Source organism: Sturnira hondurensis, unplaced genomic scaffold (assembly GCF_014824575.4).
Source record: "Sturnira hondurensis isolate 20B ecotype Veracruz unplaced genomic scaffold, ASM1482457v3 Scaffold0016663, whole genome shotgun sequence".
Taxonomy (NCBI): domain Eukaryota; kingdom Metazoa; phylum Chordata; class Mammalia; order Chiroptera; family Phyllostomidae; genus Sturnira; species Sturnira hondurensis.
Genome location: NW_028089294.1, coordinates 7,495,099 through 7,517,575, shown reverse-complemented (window position 1 = coordinate 7,517,575; position 22,477 = coordinate 7,495,099). Strand labels below are relative to the sequence as shown.

General features: G+C 48.7%; 1 protein-coding gene and 1 pseudogene across 1 annotated transcript in view; both read left to right on the top strand.

Annotated features, from left to right (window-relative positions):
- The window catches only part of KCNK12 (potassium two pore domain channel subfamily K member 12), a 41,485-nt gene that overhangs the window by 10,285 nt on the left and 8,723 nt on the right, over window positions 1–22,477 (top strand). The window lies entirely within an intron of this gene.
- LOC119001414 (40S ribosomal protein S23-like) lies at window positions 16,406–16,912 on the top strand (annotated as a pseudogene).

Genomic DNA, 22,477 nt, shown 5'->3' with positions numbered 1-22,477 from the left:
AAATGACTCACCTGGGGTCACACAGCAAGTGAGTCAACGCCAGGATACAGGATTCAGGATGCCCAGAATTTTCTCTGCTGCCCCTGACCATTACCACAGAGGGGGCAGAATCAGGTCTGCTGGTTGGGAGGGGTGGGGGAACTATGAGGGTGTGAAACGAGGGCTCAAGTGCAGTTTAGGGACTTGGATTTGGCTGTGCTGTGCCCCTTGCAGCCCCAGTGGCTAGACTGAACCAAAGGCTGCCTTCTTCCCATCCTTTACAGCCCTGCACCTTTCTGTGAGGGAGGCTGCCAGGCAGATGAGACAGGGTGGAAGAGCGTGGTGCCCTGTGCAGTGCTCGCTGGCACTCTGGAGCTCATGCTAAAACGAGCTTTGGAGGCCCGCCGCACCGAGCTCCTGCCCAGAGGAGGGACTGTGACTAAGGGCTCTTAGCCATGCATCTGAGGTAGCGGCAGTGGACATGAAGAGGCAGGAACAGAAAACCAAGTAACCAGGAGATCTGCACTTGAGCATACCAACTAGGAAGGTTTGGGGACCCAGCCAGCTCAGGCTTGGGCCTCCCAGTGGCCAGCTGGTTTGTGAGAGATGCTGCCCAAGGTTGGGTGCTGAAGGCAAACCTGCCCAGATATTAGGAGAACATAGGAAACCAACCACCTGCCCATGTACCACTCTCTCTAATCACTCAACTTCTGGACATCCTCCCTTCACTCCAACCCCTCCCAGCCAACTCCACACCCCCAGCCCTAGATTCTGGGCGCTTTAATCCACCAGGCTATCTCTCATGCTGTTCTCTCCACCTGGATGGCCCTTCCCTTTCTCTCCATCTTCTACTGAGTGAACTTGATCTTCAAGGCACAGCTCAAATGGGGCCAGTAGAGAGAGCTTCGATGAATTCCTTATGGTAATTTTTTGTTTCTATGCCAGCTTCCCTGGCAACCACACAAGCCCCTGCTCCATGGGGTAAGGTATGTCAATAGCTGGTGCAGGACCCAACATATCGTAGGTGTCAGAAATTCCTTTCCTGTCTTCCTCGTCCCAGTCTCAGCAGCGTCTGTCCCTGCCACAGCCGATAACGAGAGCAGCCCTAATGGCAGCAGCCACGCACTGAATGACTACTATGAAGTGGGCCCTGTGTCTAGTGATGGAGATAATTAAAGCAAAGAGATAGTTTCTGTAAATCATGGAGCATAATGCTTGGCACAAAGTGGTGATTAATCAACGTGTGCTGAATAGTTGGAATAAATAAACGAATGTGACTGCTGGACATAATTTTTAAAAGAATGGAAAAGGCTGGGCCTAGGCTGGGCTCCAAGAACCTCCCCGCACCTCGCTCTCCCTCTGGGCCCCTGGACCCAGAGGGGCTGTGCATTGGCCCCTCTGCTGGACAGTTGGTTTAACAATCTCTCAGCTGCTGGCAGGTGCGCAGCAGGCAGGCAGCTCGCTCTGGCTGGGACTCCCCTGGCTGACAGTGCTGTCTCCGTGGCTCTCTGAGTCAGCCTGGTCCTTGTCCCACCCTGCCTGGGGCCCAGCAGAATCCTTGCAGTGAAACCATGCCAATAATTCTGAGCCTCAGCCCCTATTGCCCCAGGAGTGGTGGGAAAAGTCCTGAAAAAGGCCAGGCTTCTGGTCCCAGCTGTCCCGCCAACTCAGAGTCCACATCTGGCCCAGGCCTTGGCTGCAGCCCCCAGCCCTAAGGAGCCTGCTGAGTTCTACCTTAGCCCAGCAGTTCCACCTTGTCCCTCACCTGTCCTCAGAAACCAGATGTTGGCTCACGAATTGGACAGAAGTTTTATAACTAAACACAATTCCACAAACCAGGAAATACCACCTCCACCCGTGCAACCCAGCACCACCACAATGCCTCCAAAAATACTTGGGGAGGCTTTTATTGGAATTGGGTGTCCCAGCTTTCTGGAAAGTTACAGTTGAGATAAACACAAACACCGAATCCCACTCTGTGTGACTTCTTCCGAATCCTTTCCAAATGGCCACAGTCTCATTCCTGGCTGCCAAGTGCTCTGAATTCTGAGCTGCTAACACCAGGACCTGCCAGAAGTGCTGCAGGGACTGCCCAGGCTCAGAGGGGAAGGAAACCACCACACTCTGCCCATGCTGAGTTTGCTGGCATTTCCTATGGGGGCAGGGTGCATTTTGGAGACCATGCAGTTTTTCATTATTGGACTCTATTTTTAATGGAGAGGGAGGAAGGAAAGCTGAGATGGCGCAGGAGCCAGTTCTGAGGGAAGTCTGCAAGCCCCAGGAGGCAGGCAGGAAAGAGGACTCTGCCTTTGTGAGCCCTGAGGCAGAACTGCAGGGCTTGACCCTCCCAGCATCCGGATGCTGGCTCTTCTGTTTTCTACTGTATCTCCCAGTGCCTGGCACACGGCTTGGCATAGGGAAGGGGCTCCAGGAATTTCTGTGGATGAATGTCTGTTTCCCAGCTTCTCAACTTTCCCTAGGTACCCGTTTAAGAAAAAGTAAAATGTGAAAATCCCCATTTACAAATCATATGATGATTCACTTTGTAAAAAAGCTTCATTTGGTGGAAGAATTCATTCCAGGACTTCTGTAAGTAGCCAGGCGCCCAAGGGAGGTGCAACCTGCAACCAGTGTGTCAGACACGCAGCAGCCGCGTATAGTCCCCCTGATGGCCATCGCCGCCTTCACACAAACCTCGATTCCCTAAGGCAACACAATCCCTAATGTCAAGGGATTGTGGCCTAATTAGTAAGTAATACATGTGACTCAGCAGGCAGTTTAGAAGCGTATAGGACAAAAGCTCAAGTCGGTGGAGTGCCCCACACTGGCTGGAGATGGTCAGGCAGCTAGAGCAGACCTGCAGACTGGATTGTATGCTAATGTAAAGCCGGAACAGAGGCCAGGCAGGTGGGTGATGTTCTTACCTCCATGTTAAGAAGAAATACATCTGCATCACCAAGAGACAAATTGCAGTGTGACACAGCCGTTCAGAAGAGGTGCAGGCATTGGGGGTGGGGTGGGCAGCCTGGGCCTGGCTTTGAATTTCAGCTCTGTCACTGATGAGCAGGGCTGCCAGAGCAGAAGTCGGGCTCTCTGCCTCCCCTCTGCCCCTCTCCAGCCTCCCATGGTGGCCCATCCTGGACCTGGAGCTCAAGTTCCTGGACCATCTCACCCACAGCAGTGTTTCTCTCCGTGCCACTCCACGAAGTACTCCCGACTACCTCTGTCTTTGCTCTGACCAGTAACTGCACTCCCTTCAGTGTTTGGGATTCCAAACATCTCTCCTTCTGACTGCCCCCTCCCACCTCTCCAGCTCCCCAATGCAACAACCCTTGGACCTCAAGACCTGCAGTTTCCTACTTTTATGCTTCCTTCATCTTTTGGGGGCCCTCACTTCTTTTCGGATCCAGATTTACTGTATTTCCTCTGCAAGGACCCTTAACTTCCTTGCCCCTCTCTCCTGTGCTATACCTCTAGCCCTACTCTGCTCGCAGAATGCCATCAGAATGCCAGCTTTCCACCTGCACCTCACCGGCACTCAGGCTGCTGAACGTGGCTGCAGTAAATCATGCAAAGATGCCGACTGGTCCAGAATTAAATCGGTGACCCTGGGTACCAGCTAGATGCTCCAAGTGGCAGGCCCTCTGATTACCTTCCTTCTCTGTACCCCCTCTTTCCACCTCCAGCCTCCCATACCCCTCATTCTCTGCTCAGACTTCATTGAGAAAATGAAAGTAATCAGACAAGGGCTTTTATCTTCACACCCCCAAATCCACTCATCCTGTGGAGTGGTTTCTTTCTTATGATAGCAGATGAAGTGTCCACTTTCAAAGGCCTGCTTCGCTGGGTCCCATCCCCACTAGCTTCTCAAGGACTCCGTCCTTGTCATTGCCTACCCCCCATGCCTTGTTTATTTGTCCTCCGTTGGTATGCAGACATGTTGTATTCTCTTTCTTCTTAATGGAACCCTCTCGACCTCTGTATCACCCTGCAGCTACCTCCCTATTTCTCTGCTTTCATTTACAGGAAAACTTCGCATAAGATTAGTCAATATCTCCCTTTCCCCACTTCTCTCCTGGATCCACATCAATCAAGAGTCCACCCCAGCCCTGACTGGTGTGGCTCAGCTGGTTGGGTGTCATCCCGAAAAACGAAAGGTTGGCAGTTCAGTTCCCGGTCAGGGCACATGCGTGTGTTGTGGGTTCGGTCCCCCATCAGGGTGCATACAAGAGGCAACTGACTGATGTTTCTTTCTCACTCCGATGTTTCTCTCCCTCTATTTCTCTCTCCCTTCCCTCTCTCTAAAAATAAATTTAAAAAATGTTTTTTTAAAAAAGAAAACATATAGGAAAATGTTATGGAAAAAAGAATCCACCTCACCTTTCCACTGAGTCTGCTCTAGTAAGGTCCCTAACAGCCTCCTTCCTGCAGATTCAGTGGTGACCCCCTTGATATCCCCATTTCTCTTGGCTTCTGGGACACCGTACTCTCCTTAATCCTCACCAGTTGCTGTCCTCAGTTTCCTTTGCTGGACTCACCCCTCTCTGTGACCTCAGTGTTGGAATGTCCCATGCTCATTCCTCAGACTCTTTCCTTGGGTATGAGAGGAAAAGCTTTTTTTTTCCTCTACCCTCTTAGGTTCCATTTCTGGGGTTCTGCAAACTAAACTGACAAAAGTCAGCAACAGAAAAAAAGGTCTTATTATGTCTATATGGGAGCCTTTATAGAAAAGAACTGAAAACCCAAAGAAATGGTAAGGTCAGGGGCTTATCTACCCGCTTAACAAAGAGGAATGAATTGTGGAGAAATTATAAGACAAAGGAAAGGGAGTTGGGGCTCTTAGGAATGGCAAATTGTGGAAGGTAAACATATAGAGAAACTAATAAAAAATAAGGGTTATTTTTAGTAAGGTTTGTTTTTTAGACTTAATCTCACTCAGTCTCGGGGTGATGTAAGTTTTCCTTTTCCTGGTACAGTTGAAGGGAGGGGGACATCTTTGCAAGGGAAAAATTTTTCCCTACATTTAGGCAGACAGGGGAAGAGCAGAGAGTTTTTCCTGTTCTGCCGTTTCTCCACTGCCTTCAGCTCAAAATAATACTTATGCCAAAGCTGTATATTTTGGGTTGGCATATTTTGATCCCTTCACACCCATGGTTTTAAATCTCATTTACCTGCTGATGACTTGAGGGTGAGTTAACCCAATTCTCCACACTCAACTTCAAGACCATAGGTCCAGTTGCCTACTTGGCATCTTCATGGAGATATCTAATATGTGTCAAAACTTAAAACGACCAGAGTAAGTACTCTTGACTCTTGTCCCATGGCAATCTTCCTCATTTCAATAAACGGCACCAACAAAAGGAACTGTCTTGATTCCTCTTCCTCCCAAATGTTCCATTTTCAATCTATCATCAAAATCCCTCAATTCAACTTGCAAAATACATTCCAATTCCATACACTAGTCTCTGTGCCCATTGCTACTGGTCTCTTCCAGCCATCACCATCCTCTGTTGCTGGGGTAACTACATCAGACTCTTAACCAACCCTCATCTCCCTCTCTGCATCTTGACAACCTCTTCTCCACACAGCAGCCAAAAAGATCTTTCCAAATATAAATCAGATCAAGTCCTTCTTTTACTTAAAAACTTTCAGTGACTTCCACTGTAGGAAATCTGGCTCCTCACCACGGCCTGCAAGGCTGTGCATAATCTGGTCCTGCTCCCTCTCAGCCTCATTGGCACTGCTTTATTTTCACTCAACTCACTACAGTTTAACTAGACTTTACAGACCCCAGGGCATTTGCACTTGCTGTTCCTACTCCCTAGAGCGCCACCTCCTGACTCTTAGCATGACTGACTTCTCAACTGCATTCAAGCCTCAATGTCTACAGCTAAAATGTCACCCTTTGAGGAGCTTTCCCTGACCACCCTGACTGTAATACTATCTGCCACTCACTTCCAGCCACTGTCCATAGTGCATAGAGTGTTTTTATTTATTTTTATTTTTAGACCAAGGGGAATGGAGGGAGAAAGAGAAAGAGAAACATCAGTGTGTGGTTGCCTCTAGCACACCCTGTACTGGGGATCTGACCTGCAACCCAGGCATGTGACTGGGAATCGAACTGGCGATCCTTTGGTTCACAGTCTGGTGCTCAGTCCACTGAGCCACACCATCCAGGGCAAGAAAGCTTTAGTTTTAACATCTGTAAAGTGGGATTAATAATAGTGCCTACCAGAGGGACCCCCCAAACACCCAGAATTTATTAAAACTGTGCATTTAGTCCTACATGTTTATACTTCAGTCACCTTCAAAGTAGTCACCATTTGATGCCATACACCTCTTGAGATGGTTTTTCCCACTGCTCACAACCGTTTTTGAGTTGGCCGATTTTGATGCCTTTTAGTGCTTCTGCCGTTTTTGTTTTACCTCTTCCACTTCAGCCAAATGTTTCCCTTTGAAGACTTCTTTCATCCTGGGAAACAAAAAAAGTTACTCAGGGCGAGATAGGGTAGATAGGGAAGGTGGGGCATGGGGCTCATGACATTTTTGGTCAAAAACTGCTGAGCACTCAGTATGGTGTGGGCAGGTGTGCTCATAAATCACCCATCATGAAATGGCCAAATGTGTGGAAAGAGTCTTAAAAAAAAATTCATTGAAGCCAAACGCAGCCTCTCACAACGATGCCAGCTGGTACACTGATTCAGATGGGTTCCTATAATACTCACCTAGTGGGGGAAATTTGTACTACAAGCAGCCCGACCTCCAGAAGGTAATTCTGGGGCTTTTTTGGGGGGGTGCCCTCTCATATTTGACATGGTTGTTGGGAGAATTATATGACAATGAATGTAAGTGCTTAGTCTGGCCCCGGCATTTAATAAGCACTCCGATGCAAGCTGGCATTTTATTAATAAATAATTTGGGTGAGGCTACAAAGTGAGTGGTAAATCTGGACCCTGAACTGAAGTCTCTGAACTGAGGTCTTTGCTCATTCCACTCCTCTGATGCCACCTCTCAGGCTGCAGGGTAGGTAGGCCAGGGGAACAGCATGAGCTAGGTCGGGACCAGCCAGGCATGTTAAGGAACAATGACAGGTAAAACAGCTTGGGTAGGTTTAGGTCAGATCTGAGGGCCCTGAGAGCCAGACAGAAATGTTTTGACTTGACCATTAGGAGCAGTAAGACTTAGCTATTACTCTTGAGCAGGAGTGTAATGTGATGGTGAGTGTTTTAGAAGTGCATTCTGGCTGATTAGTCACTGCATAGTTACACATTGAATCAGGCATCTAGTGAGTCTAAATTGTTGGTCAGAAACTGCCTGGAAACAATGCGGTGATAATTGCGAAATCCCTCGTTCTGGCTGTCCACCTCGGGCGTTTCAGTCAGCCCACTACCAGCTGTTCTCTCCACTGCATGGGAGCTTGTGTGTCTCTATGGGTAGTAGATCCTTGAGGAGTGTGTACTTTTGTATATTCAGCTCTGAACTGAACTGTGGTGTGATTCCAAACTCATTCAGAAGGATTGCCAATGTGTTGTTACTTCATGAGCTCTAAGTGGTTCATGTTCTATGATAGTTATAATTTTATCTTAGAGCTTTCTCACAATGACGTATGCCTCACAGGGTCATGGGGAGGACCCTCACGTAATAGACTGAGGGGTCAATAAATGTTTGTTCATTTGTTTACACGGAAACCCAGGATGCTGAATGTTTATAATGCAGAGTGATTGGGCAGAGGGGGCAAAGAATGGGGCCAGGGATCCTGTGAGTTTTGGAAAGGAACAGGAGTGAAGCCACGAGGGATGTTTTCCGGAGCCACATGGCAGGATCGAGTGAATGGCACTCAACAGAACACAACACAGCCTCCACTAATCTTGGGTCTTGTTCTCTGCTCCTGCCCCATTTCTGAATATCAAGGCCTCATACGAAGATCCAGGGAAAGGGGCTGACTGTGGGTGTGGGGACCTCTATGACGCATCCAGGGATTTGTTTGTGCATCCAATAACGGCAGTTGAGGAGACTACAGCCACACAGGAGGTGGGGGTGAAGCCAGGTTGAAGCTAGAGGATAAAGCCCCTTCCCTCCCCCCCCCACCCCCCACCCCCCACCCCCACCCCCGCTGCTCGGAGATTGCTGAAGGCAGCCCCTGTGTCGTGCAGGAGCGCAAGGCACTGGGGGAGGGTGGCCATCATGCAATAGAGGTTGGTATATAAATAGCAGTGATCCTTAATTCATGGCATCTTTGTCCCCAGAATCACCTTCGCCTCCAACTAAATCCTGGCTTTATTTCTTTTTTAATGTTTTTCTCTAAAAATTCTTTTTAATATAGCTGTTTATAGCTGAAGGGCACACTAGCTGCAGTCTTAGACCGAGTACTGATTAATTCCATCCCTGTCTCCCTCCCCAGGGCAGAGTAGGAATGAAGGAGGTAATTCAATTCATAACCTGCAAGGGGAGGCTCAGTTTATCTATGTAACATGATCCAATGAGCCAGCATCTGCAAGGCCCTAGCTCTTCTCCCTTGTAATGTTTCCAGGGTTTCCAACCCCAGACCGGTGGCCTCTGTAGTAGTACAACATGTGTCATTTAGAACTCCTCCCAGCCCCTCTGAGCTATGCACAGGGCACCAAAACGCGTTTATACATCAAGGAGTCTAGAACTGATGAGTTCCAGAAAAACTTGAGGTGTAGATGCTGTATTGTATGTGTGTTTCCGATTTCACATTGTACATACGACAGTGAGCAAGTAGACCAATTCCCCACTGTATGGAGCTAATATTTTAGTTGGAGATATTCAATAAATGAATAAACAAACATCAGATACTGATAAATACAACAAAAGAAAAAAGCAAGATAAGTGAATGGAGAGTGGTGGAAATGGAGGTGCTATTTTTGATAAGGCGATCTAAAAACAAATTCTTGATGACATAACCCTTGAGCAAAGATGTGGCCACTTGGAGGAAGATTATTCCAACAGATGCCAAGGTCCTGATGCAGGAGTTTGCATGGTTTGTTACAGGAGCAAGGAGCCAGTGCGGCGAGATAGTGTTTGGAGAAGGCTCAAGCGGGGGAGGGGGTTAGAATATGAAGTCAGAACAGTAGCCAAGGAGTAGATTATGTAGGGTGTGTGGTCATGGAAAGGCCTTTGGATTTTATTCTGAGTAACATGGGAAGCCCCTGGAGGGTTTTGAGAAGAAGAGTGAGGTGATCTGACATATTCTAAGATCGCTCTGTCTGCTGTTTAAGAAAAAGTCTGTACGGTGGCAGGTTTAGAAACAAGAAAGGCTTTTGAAATACTCCAGGTGAGAGATGATGGTGACCTGGACCAGGATGTGATGGGCACAGCCAGAGCCATGAGATCTTTCAGAATATCCTTCAGAAAAGGTGTATTTACTGAGTGTAAAAATCTAGGGTGAAGTATTTTTTTTTTTATTTTAGCATTTTTAAGACTTTCCCCCTCTGGCTTGCATAGTTTCTGACAAGAAGTCTGTGATTCTTATCTTATCTTATGCATAAATAATGTGCCTTTCTTCTTCTCTGACTGCTTTTAAGATTTCCTCTTCCTCCTTGATTTTCAGCAATTTCTTCTGATGTACTTTGATATTGTATTCTTTGTGTTTATCCTGCTTGGGACTTCCTGAACTTCTTGGGTCTGTGTTTGTAAATTTTATCAACTGGGGACATTTTTTGACCATTATTTCTTCAAATATTCTTATTGCTACCCCATCCTCTCTTTTTGGACTTCAGTTACACATGTTTGATCCCCTGATGTTGCCTAGCAGGTAATTGATGCTCTTCTCTTTGCTTTCTTTTTTTTTCAGACTTTTTTTCCTCACTGTGCTTTACTTTTGGATAATTGCTATTCCTATGTCCTCAGGTTTAATCTTTTTTCCCCTTACAGTGTCTAAGCTACTGTTAATCCTATCTGATGACAATTTAATTTCAAATATTATATATTTTTTATCTCTAGGAGTTCCACTTAGGTCTATCTCATTTTGTGCATTTATCTCATTATTGTTTATCTTTTCCTTTATGTCCTTGAGCATATCTAACATTTTTGAAACAGCTGTTTAAATGTCTTTGCTGTTAATTTCCTAATCTTCAGCATTTCTGGGTCTGGGTCTGTTGACTGATTTTTCTTTCCTCTTATTTGTGAATTACATCTTCCTGCTTCTTTGCGTGTCTGATTATTAGAGGCATTGTACATTCGACATTGTTGACTCTTGGTTATGGTGTACTCCATTAAAAAGGGTTGGACTTTGTGCTGGTGGAGAGTTCGGTTACTTACAGATAAGGCTGATATTTTACAGGTTAGTTTTTAGGCTTTTCCAGGCAGATCTAAAGGAGCCTTTTCTCTGGAACCAGTGTGGTCACACTATTAAGGCGTGATCTTTCTGGGGCCTCCACTATTCAGGGCATTTAGTGAAACCCAGGCACCCTGGCAGGCGGGGACTCGGGTGATTTCTAGAGCTGTGAGATTTCTGAGAATTGTTTGGCTTACAACTCTAGCACTTGTTCTTTCCTGGAAGTTGTTTTTTTCTTGGTCTTGAGGAGTTTCACCCTATATCTGCACAGACTGTTATCTAACCGAAGATTCAAGAAAACCCCTAATGAGAATTTCTGGAGTTCTTTCCCTGGGTGGTTTCTTCCTTTCCATTATTGCCTTTATTACAGCCGCCTTGTCCTTGAACTCAGACCTCTGTGTCCTCAGTTCAGTGAGATTGCCAGACCCCTCCCTCTACTGCTGTCTGATAATGGCCTCTAGGCGGAAACTCAGGGCCATCAAAGGCCACAACTATTTTGTTTCCTTTCTTCACGGATCATAATCCTATACTGCCTGTTTTTCCGTATCTGAATATCCTTGTTCAGTAGACTTTGTCCAGTTTCCTGTTGTTCATGGTGAAGGGACATCTGGATCCACTGCCCGAAGCAAAGTCAGTGGTTGGATTCTGGGTATGCTTTGACAGTAGATTGGCGGGAGGTGCTAATGGATCAGATAGAAGAATAAAAAAGGACTCTTAAGACTTGTGGCCTTAGCAAGTGGAAGGATGGATTTGCCATTTACTGAGATGAGGATGACTGTAGGAGGGGGGTGGCCAGGAGGGAGATGAGAACCAAGAACTTAGTTTCGAAAATATTAATTTTGAGCTGGCCCTTAGACTTCAAGTTGGATGTCAGCTGGATAGCTGGATATGCAAGTCTAGAACTTAAGGAAGAGGTCAGAGCTGAGGTCCAAATTTGGGACTCGTTAGCCTATAGACCCCTGGTTCTTAACCCTGGCTGCAGTGATGTTAAAATCACTCAAGAAACTTAGAGGGAAAAAAAATCAATATCCGTACTTGACCCCAAGCCCATTCAATAAGAATCTTTTGGAATCAGACCTTGGAACTGATATTTTAAAAAGTTCTCCGGATTATTCTAATGTGCAGGCAGGGGTGAGAACCACTCATAAGTGTGATTTAAAGCCCTGCCAAAGATCAGCCTGGATGGTGGTTCTCAACCCGGGCTGCAAAGTGAAGTTACTCGGGGAGTTTTAAGAAGTCTTCATACCCAAGTTCTCCCCTCACCTTCCAACTGCATCACACTCTCTGGGAATTAGTATTTTATTAAACCCCTCAGATAACTCCAATGTACAGCCAGGTTGGAACCACTGGGTTCCAGGGAGCCATCGTGGGACCCAGAAGAGAAGAGGTCTGAAGACTGGGCCTTAGTGTCTGAAAGATGGAGCAGCTATGCTAGGAGGAGAACCGAGAGAGAGGGGAGAGAGAGAGGTGGCAGGCTTTTCTCAGATGTCTGCACTGTGGCCGTCCAGTCACATTTAGGAATTAAAAATGGAAAATCAGCCCTGGCTGGTGTAGCTCAGTGGATTGAGCGTGGGCCTGCAAACCACACAATCGCGGTTCGATTCCTAGTCAGGGCACATGCCTGGGTTGCAGGCCAGTTCCCAGCAGGGGACTCACAAGAAGCAACCATACATTGATATTTCTCTCCTTCTCTCCTTCCCTTCCTCTCTAAAGATAAATAAATAAAATCTTTTAAAAAAAAGGAAAATCAGACTGGAAACTCAGTGTGCACAGGTGGGGCTTGTGGATTCGAGTTTCTCCGTAGGTCTGTGGGTGAGCAGCCAGCCATTCTTTCTGCGGTGCTTCCCTGGGTTCCCTGGGCACCTCATCGCCTTCCCCTCCTCACCTGTCACCTTCTCTGAACTGCATGCACCTTCATCAGTCTCCACTCGTCCCCCTGCTGTCCGCCTTCCAGAAACGTGGTGGAATTCCTCACCCACCGGGACCCTCCCTCCCCGTTCTCGGTGCTGCTGCTGCTATACACCTGTTTACCCCTTTGCCCTCATGGTAGCAGGGTCTTAGAGGGAGAGCAGATAAAGTCAGGCGATGAGATAACCATCTGGAACCAGAAGCCTACCAACCTTTCAAAATCTGAGGATCACTTTAAATGCTAGAAATATTTTTACACAATCTATATGCTAGGAGTTACATATAGTTTCAGTTTCCATTAATAGGGAAAGTGCATATTGATAGAAAGTCCTCTGAATTAATTCAGCACCACTTTTAAATGCATTAATGGTTTTACATTTACATATATTTGGAAACTAATAGCACAAGCATGTAGGAGACAGTTATGACTAAGAAGTATGTTCAGTGAACAAATACATTCAGACGCCTTTGCAATAACTGCAGAGTCATAGGAGCCCAAGTCAGATAACTGGGCCTCGCATCTCTACGCCCTGGGAAGCCATCGGAAGTTTTTGAATGGGGCAGGGCCTGTTCCGGGGTCACTTAAGTGCTTGCTCCCTTTACAGCTTTTCCTGTCCATAGTGGCCTCTTTCTCTGGGAGATGAAGGTGGGGTGGTTTCCTCAAGAGGGCTTGTAGATAATGCCAGCTGGCCTCCAGAGCAAATTATCTATCGAAAGAAAACAAAACAAGCTTTCATAAAGTTGAGTCTGGGGTTTTTATTCTCTCACTTTCCTCTTCTCTGTTCTTCCTTATCTGCTATCGTGAGAAATGCTGTTCCTTGTTCCCTAACAGGACACAGGATCAGCTTTTCCCATCCCTGTGCAAAGCACCTGGCACACTTTGTCACATTAACTCCGCACCACCGTCCTGTGGAAGTGGGTCCGATTCATGTGCTTACTTTACATATGAGGCAACTGAGGCAAAGGGAAGTCATAAAAGAGAAGTCATAGGAAAGACTTCTCTTTTAACTTCTCTTTCCTAGGAAAGAGAAGTTAAAAGGCTTTCTCAGATCAAAGGGCTCGTGAGCCCTGAGGCAAAGGTGGTGCTGCCCCAGTGATGAGAAATTTAGAGACAAAACGTGCTCAGTAAATGACTGAATCAGGAAAGGACTTAGTGCTGTACCCAGGCCTCCCAAAGGGTCCACCCTCTGGCAGCAGCCTCCCTGGTTTCCTCCAGGATTCCACAGACCGGCCCCAGACTCTGCAAGCCAGAGTGCAGTTAAGGCTCCCCTCAGCTCTGGTCAAGCAAAACCTGCTACCGTGCACCTCTGGGTCTTTACTTACAGCGTTACCTCTGCCAAGAACACCCTCTCCCGCCCTCTCCCCTTCACGTAACCAAGTTCCACATAGCATTCGAGGGCCACTTCCCCTGCAGAGCCCACCTTGATGATTCAGGCTTCACTGATCCACCTTCTTCATTTTGTTTCTGCCAGTGAAGTTCCGACCACACATTTATGACTTTCCTCCCCACCAGACTGTTAGACTCTGCCTTTAAAAAAGAATGACAAAATACCAAACCACCAATAATACCAATTCAATGAACATATGCACCCCTATGTTCACGGCATTACTTACAGTAACAGCTGGAAACAGCTCAAGTGCCCATCAGTAAGTGAGTGGATAAAAAAGCTGAAGTTCATGTACACCAGGGGTGTCAAACTCATTTTCACTGGGGGCCACATCAGCCTTGCAGTTGCCTACAAAGGGCCAAGTATAATTTCAACCCCTTAATAGTTAAGGAGTGGTTACATTTATACAGTCTTAAAATTAATTCAGCCCTTCGAAGGCAAATGCAAGGCCAATGTGGCCCCTGTGGTGAAAATGAGTTTGATGCCCCTGATTTACACAATGGAACGCTACATAACAATAAAAAAAAGAGGGGTCTTACTACCCTTTGCAGCAGCCTGGGTGGAACTGGAGATTATTATGCTGAGTGAAACAAGCCCGTCTGTGAAAGACAGATACTATATGATTTCACTTATATGCGGACTCTAATTAACAAAATAAATCAATGAGCAAAATAGAAAAAAAATAATGACAAAATTAAGTATTTCAAATGTCTATAATGAGCAGACATTATTTTGATAATAATGCCTGCTCATCATGGAACATCTGGAAAGAGAGGCACAAAGAAGTCAAAGAAAACACCTATTTCCACTGCTAAAATAGGACTACTAAAGCGAGCTTCCTTTGAGTCTTTTTGGGGGGGTGAAATTTGGAGTCTTGCTTTTCATATATGATATGTGATGTACACATAAACTTTTAAAGCGTCCCTGTTGTTGGAAGCACAGTGTTCTTGGAGAAGGTGTTCCGCAGCTTGTCAGGAACACGACTGCATCCCCCACAGGACTTAGCCCAGGGACCCCAAGGGGGGCCCTGATGAAGACCATGTGAGTGAGTGAGTGAGTGAGTGAGTACTGGGTTGTCTGGGGGCGGAAAGAGGGTGGGTTCTGTTTGGTACGTGGTACATGCTAGTTACCACGTACCATTTAGGGGGTTGGAAAATTACAGCGTACTCGTTACCATGTACCATTTAGGAGGCTGGAAAATTACAGAGCACTCATGGACCCATGTCTGCCAACAAAGAGCATTTAAAACAAATCTTGTGAAATTATAGCTTTTGCGATCTGTGAGTTACACAGGCAGGAAGGCACACAGGACTGACATGTTCAGGGAGAGCCCTGGGAGCAATGGTGTAGCCATCTCAAGGGCCCGGGGAGGGGGCTCTGAAAGAGGAAGGCTTCCCCAGCTGCTTTCCCAGGGAGCAGTCCCTGTCACTCAGAGATGACAAGGTGGAGGCCCCGCTCAGAGGAGCCAGGGCTTCCCCAGGGTGAGGAGGCCTGGCTGAAGCACAGACTAAGAACCGATACAAAGAGAACTCCTTAGGCCTAGCTTTGTCCCTGAGACACCATGTGAATGGTAAGGTGGGCAGGGAACAGGGCAGTGCTGGGCGGGCAGGGAACAGGGAACAGGAGGCGTGCTGTCTGTCCTTGGGGTGAAGGTCAGTCTTTGCTTTCTTCATTAACAGTAGTCAGTCCGAATGAAATAGAGGTGAAATTGGTGGTAGTGTTTCTAGAATGTTGCATGGCCTTTTGCTGCCGCCGGGAGCTGACAGAGGGCAGGCCCTGGGGACTCGGCACCACATCTGGGAGTCCCCCGCTCCCAGGAGCAGTGATGGAACATCTTCCCGCCTCGGTGGTGGGAAGAGCCCCTGCCCGCCTCCTTTCAGCGGCAGAAGCAGCTATGAGAATCAAAGCTAGGTGGGCGATGCTTCATTCCTTGGCAGAGAGATGAGAAATAAAGACTATAAAGATGTTACACATCCTTTTGCAGACCTCCAGAATCCCAGCAGCAGGGAAGAGGAGGAGGGAGTGACCCACCCCCCAGCCCAGCTTGCTGGCACAGCTCCCAGAAGACCAGTCCATGGACGGCGTCCACAGCGCATGACCGTCCTGACCCCCCAGTGTCCTTTCTCCCCAAGAGCACACTCCAGGCTGGGGAATACTCCCCACTGCCTTTTGGGGTGTCTGTCCGGCCACGGGGCAGGAGCACCTCGTGGACAGTGTTGTCAGGGATCAGAGACCTGCAAGGGGAGGGCCAGCCACTATGGGTCACCGAGTCGTGTTCTGACACCACCTCCCCCACTTTCTCAGATCATGGCTTTCATGCACAGGCTCAGATGGTGCCTCTGAAAACTGAGGATGATAGCACCTGAGGGTAATAGAAAGGAAAGCAACACGATGTGATCAATGATGAGAGCTGAGGGACGTGGTCGTCGTCTGTGCCTGTGGCTGTGGTGGTGGCTGTGGCAGGGACTGTGACGCAGTGCTCTGGTAGCCCTCTTTTTCTGTTAAACTGACACACCTACTCAAGTAAATTAAAGTCCCCACCTCGAATAATTCCTTTAATAACATCACCTCTGCATTTCAGTGTGTAGACTGACCCAGGCTCTTACCCGCCCAGGAGTGTAAGGCGTTCCCACCAGCCAGCGCTGAATCCCTGTGCGCTTTTCTGTGTCCTCTCCGGCTGGTCACTGTGGCGTCGCTGGCCTCCCGCACACCTGAGTGCTTGCAGGCAGCAGGAGCTGGAGTGCCCAGCTTTGGCAATCTCACCTTACACACCGTCCCCGCTGAGGACCTGGAGTCACTGGGTGGCAGTGGTTTTCCCAATAAAATAAGAAATCTGTGCTTTCGCTCAGGCCTGTGGCCCTGGCAAGATGGGCAAGTGTCGCGGTCTTCATACTGCCAGGAAGCTCCGGAGCCACCGTCGAGACCAGAAGTGGCATGCTAAGCAATACAAGAAAGCCCATTTGGGCACAGCCCTGAAGGCCAACCCTTTTGGAGGCGCTTCCCATGCAAAGGGAATTGTGCTGGAAAAAGTAGGTGTGGAGGCCAAACAGCCGAATTCCGCCATCAGGAAGTGTGTCAGGGTGCAGCTGATCAAGAATGGCAAAAAAAATCACGGCCTTTGTCCCCAATGATGGTTGCTTGAATTTTATTGAGGAAAACGATGAAGTTCTGGTTGCTGGATTTGGTCACAAAGGTCATGCTGTTGGTGACATTCTTGGAGTTCGCTTTAAGGTTGTCAAAGTAGCCAATGTCTCTCTTTTGGCCTTATACAAAGGCAAGAAGGAATGACCAAGATCATAAGTTTTGATGGTGAAAACACAGTAGTAATAAATTTTCACATACCTAAAAAAAAAAAAAAAAAGAAAAAGAAATCTGTGCATTGTGACCAGGGTCGAGCTGAAACCTCCCACAGTCTTCTGAAAGCTCAGCCTGGCTGCAAGACCCCCAAGCGAGCCCAGGGTGGCTACCCCCCACTCCCAGGAGATCCTGCCCTCAGCTCTCCCAGGAAAAAAAGCAAGGAGGGAGGACGAGTGGCAGAGGCACCTTGCAGTGTATAAAAGTACGAATCTGGGCTACAGTGGCCCCCTCTTATCATGGGGGGCATGTTCCAAGACTCCAGTGGATGCCAGAAACCACAGACAGTATTGAATGCTATATATGTGATGATTTACCCCGCACCTACACACCTTTTCACTTAAAGGAAGCACGTTAGGGCTTCCCTGTGTCATGTCTGAGTTGCAGCATCGCCACTCTTGCACTTGGGGCCATTATGAGGTGAAATAGGGTGACTTGAGCACAGCACTGCAGTGCCCTGACAGTCAGATAACCGAGAGGGCCGCAAGGTGATTAATGGGCAGGTGGTGTGTACGGCCTGGGTGTGCTGGACGCAGAGCTGATTCATGTCCTGGGCAGGACGGAGCAGGATGGTGTGAGATTTCATCATGCTACTCAGAACAGCGTGCAATTTAAAACGTATCAATTATTCCTGGAATTTTCCATTTAATATTTTCAAACAATGGTTGACCACAGGGAACTTGAAACTGCTGAAAGTGAAGCTGTAGGTAAGGGGGGACAACTGTAATTTTAAAAACACCAAAACTCTTTTTAAAAAAAGATATTTTTAAATTTATTTTTGAGACAGAGGGGAAGGGAGGGAGAAAGAGAGGGAGAGTTAGATCAATGTGCGGTTGCTTCTTGCAAGCCCAGCACTGGAGGACCTGGCCCCCAACCCAGCTTGTGCCCTGACTGGGAATTGAACCAGCAACCCTTTGGTTCTCAGGCCAACACTCAATCCACTGAGCCACACCAGCCGGGGTCCAAAATCCTTTCTTATTCTGCTTATTGAACACCTACCCAATACCCAGTATTGTGTTGGATCTGAGTGAGACTAGAATTGTGACTCGTGTACAAAGGTACCAGTCCCTGGGCTGTGCACATTCTGGAGAGCTTGTGAAAAGCGGTCAGCCTCTATGCAATCACCCTGCACTAAAGACTAGATTCCAGCCCTGGAGCCCAAGCCCAGTGTGGGGGTGAGGTGGCATCAGAGGGAACTGAAGGGAGGTGGCCCCTGGGAACCACAGGGGCCTGACCAGTGTGTCCGCCCGGCTGGAGGAACCCAGCAGGCCTGACGGAAGCAGCTGGTTCCTTGGCTGCCCCCATCCTGCCTGGAAGGTTATTGCTCTGGATATAAATAGTCCCCTGCAGTTAGCAGGATAAATATAAACACAGCCTCCTGATCAGGGCTCAGAAACTAAGCTTTGCTTCTGAGCTCCCTGCTGGTACCGCGGCTGTAAAACACAGAATGAGCAAGGGGCGGCATGCCGGGCTTCTGCAGGAGAGCCAACGGGCTGCATTAGTCAGCCTGGGCTGCCGTGAAACTGTGGCACTGCCAGGGGGTGGGGGCGGCTTCTTTGTCACAGTTCTGGAAGCAGAAGGCCGAGCTCAAGGTGTCAGGATTGGTTTCTTTTGAGGCCTCCCTTCTTGACATGTAGGTGGCTGTCTTCTCCCTGTGTCTACACATGGTCTTCCCTCTCTGCATGTCTGTGTCCTGATCTCCTCTTCTTATAAGGGGACCAGACATATTTAGGGCCTAGTTATGTGACCTCGTTTGACCTTAACCAACTCTTTAAAGACCTTGTCAACAAATACAGCCCCATTCTGAGGTACAGCAGGGTCGGGGCTTCAACACATGAATTTACAGGGGCAAGAGGTCATTGAGGCCATCCCTCTGCTTTCAGACTGAAACCTATCAGACCTTCCTGGCCGAAGGAGAGTCGGTCTGCATTTTAAAGGCCACCCTGGAGAAAGAGATGCCATATATTTAGTGGGACTACGATGACTTGAAGATTTCTGGAAATTGATGCTGCTCATTATATATGAGTAAAAGCCAGCTTACTTCCACAAAGGATGTGAACAAATTTAAGTGATAGAACTAGAATAAACTGACTGTAAGCTCTGAGAGGTTGAGGCACTGTCCCGGCTGGGTGTTTGCACATAGTCGGGATTCAACAGATCTTATGAACAGGAAATCGAGGGAGGGACGAGTGATGGAAGCTTTAAAAAAATTGAAAACTGATAAGAAATGTACCAACTGCCAGGACGCAGTCCTGCAGCAATTGATCACACCACACTGACTCTGAGCCTCCTCCCCTGGGCAGGCAAACCCAGCTCTCAGTGCTCCAGAAAAGGGAGCCGGGACACAAGTCCCCTAGAAAACCAACACTTCAGACCCTGAATTGAAGGAACAATGAATTCTGTGCATCTTTAAATAAAGGACCTGGGAAGTGATGTTTGCCCTTGACACAGACATCATCTTCCAGTGGGTGCCTCCAACAGTCCTTCCTGAAGGCAGGAGGTGAGGCACTGAATCACAGTACTTCAGTCCCCGTGGAGAGCAAGGATGATTGAGTCCACAGTTGCTATTTTCTGATGAGTTGACTTAATGCAGAGGTAGCATTTAGAGTCCTCACAAGCGAGGACTTGCTGCTTAGGGTCTCCAGGCTCTCGTTCAAGGCCCCTAATGGGCAGAGCCTGTGCCCTCCCACACCCCAGGTCAGAGAGGAAGCCCTTTGGCACAGTGAACATCCCTCATAACTGGCACACAGTAGGCACTTCATGACTTTATAGAAGGAAATGAGCAGGTGAATGTGTGTGTCAGTGAGGGCCTATGATCTGCATGTTTGTGTCCCCGCAACAAATTTCTATGTTGAGACCTAACCCTGAAGGTGATGGTATTGGGAGAGGAGGCCATTGGGAGGCGATTAGGCCAAGAGCGCAGAGCTGAGGTTCTGCTTGTCTTGCTCACCTCGTCGCCACAGTGCTCGACACAGAGCAGGCTTTTGTACCTGGCAAATGAGCATGTATATGTGAATAAGTCAGCCCTGGCTGGTGTGGCTCAGTGGATTGAGTGATGGCCTGTGAACCAAAGGGTCACTGGTTCAATTCCCAGTCAGGGGACATGCCTGGGTTTCAGGCCAGGTCCCCAGTGGTGGGGGATGCCCAAGAGGCAACCATGTATTGATGTTTCTCTTCCCTCTCTTTCTCCCTCCCTTTCTCTCTCTAAAAATAAATAAAATATATATTTTTTAAAAGTCAGTAGGGGACCCCTGAAGAAGGTTCAAAGAGGAGGGATGATGCCAGCAAAGTGGGTGAGGGCGCTGGGTGCTGGTGTAAGAAATTGTAGTTCCTCCTGTCACTTAGGAGCCTGGTGTGGCTTGAGCAGGGGGTGATCTTGGTGGAGCTGTGCTTTGATACAGTTGATTTGGGACAATGTACAGAACAGACCAGAAGGAGAAAAACTGTTTCCAGAAAACAGTGAGTCTGGGATCCTGGTCCACAAGGCCTCCCGGTGCAAATAGGGGGAGGGGCTAAAGCAAGGCGAAGAGTGGCAGAACATGGGACTTGTGAGTCAGGCAGACTCAAGTGGGAATCCTGGCTTCCATTTTCTGTGACCTTGGGTGAGGTCGTTGACACCCCTGAGCCCCAGCCTCCATCTCCTGCTGCCTGAGATCTGGAGCTCTCACACCGCACACCCAGGGCAGGCTGTTTGTGCAAGTCTTCAGCTTGGTGCAATTACTTGCAGGTTTCAGAGCAAAATCACAGTTGTGTTCTCTGAACCAAAGGCTGAGCTGGGCCTCAGGAGGAGGAATGGAAAGAGCTGTGGGTGTGTGGTTTGGGCCTGCATGCTGGTGCTATGCTTTCACTTGTCACTGTACTTCTGGGCTTTGGTTCCTCACCTGAATAATGAGCATGACCCCCACTGGCCAGGAGTTGCTCTGAGGAATAATACATCTGTGAAAGCACAGTCAGAGGCCTGGGCCTGGGCTAGGGGCTCCCTAAAGCCAGCCCCTCCATGCCTCACTTCCTGCGAACTGGGGGTCCACCTCCCTTCCCTGTAGGTGGCTGAGAGCAGAATGTGCAGTAGAAACTGGCTCCCACCCCATTTGGAGAAGGAGGCTCCCCTCACCCCTTAGCCTCAGTCCAGGGGCCGCAGGTCCAGTCCCTCTGGACCCAGCCAGACCCTAACTGAGACCCTTTGGTTCAGTAGCCTGTACAGCAGGGAGCCTGTCAGCGGGCCACCAGGGCAGACACAGGGTTCTGCAGCGACCGCTAGAATATTTCCCTATCTGCAACTTTAAAGTGTGGGTTTGTTTGCATTTTGTCTTCTCATCTTTATCACTCCAGTGGGGCAGCCAACCAGGCTGCCTTCTGTGAGAAGAGGGGAGGGGAGGAGGCAAGTGCCGGGACAGCGTGGACAGACCCAGAGCAAGCTCAGAAAGGCCCCTGGGCCCTGTGTGAGTCCTGCTGAGCTTCTCAAGCACTTGGGCCCCCTCTCCCTACCCCTCCCTGCCGCCTGGGCACAGAGGCCCTCCTTCCCTTGGACAGGGATGAGGGGTGCTTCTCCAGGCGTGTGAAAACTAAATTGACAAGAGAAGTTGGAACTGTCCACATGACAGCTGGAGTCCCTGCTTTATAGGAACCACCACAGGTTGCCTTTTTAGAAATCTGCTCCTCTATGATAAATGATTTGAGGTAAAAGTGTTTCAAGTGACATGGTGTTAACAATTCCAAGCAGAGGTGGACGGACCTGCCTTCTTCCCATAGCCAGGTCTCTCTGCTCTTCTGAGAGGTGGCCAGGGCCTATCACAGCCCTGTGTGGGGGACCCGAGGTGGAGGAGCAAGGAAGAAGCCAGGGCCACATCGTGGCTTTCCTCCCCTCATGGTGCCAGCCCCAGCTCCTGCTGGCCAGGGCTTTGCCCCATCAGCAACTGTCCCATCGTCCCTGACCTTGGATTTATTCTTCTCCCACAGTTCTGGGCTGAGACTAGGGCTCTGCTCTTTTTGTGGGGGGCAGGGGGAGTGGTGATCTCACTTCTGAATTAGTCACCCGGGAGATGAGGACAGATCTGCAAGGGGAGGGGCCAAGACGGAGGATGGGCTCTGGGTAAACGAGCCATCTTCCCGAAGCTCCAGCTCCCAGGCCTGAGCTGGATGGACAGCGACTGCCCGGCCAGGTGAAGGAGCTGCCCTGGAGGCAGGAGCCATTGACCTGCCTTCAGTAACTCATTCGGCTGAATGATTTCTGGTGAGAAGGGAAAGACTTCAACCACACAGATGACGCGGGAAGTCCGGAGAGGTTCCAGTCACCCTGCAGGAGAGGAAAGTAGTGCCGGGTCCAAAGCTGCCGATTCTCGGGGCCACTTGCCCATTGCTCGTGGTTTACCCAAACTTCCCTGATGCAAAAAAATCACCAGCCTGCAGCCTGTGGCATTCAGGCTTCTAGACCCCTGCCCTCTCAGCCACCCCCACCTGCCCTCCTGCTGTCCCCAAACAGAGAACATCATCCCAAAGGCCCCCACAAAACAAGCCAAAAGCAAACAGGAGAATGGTGAGGGGCCCACTTTTT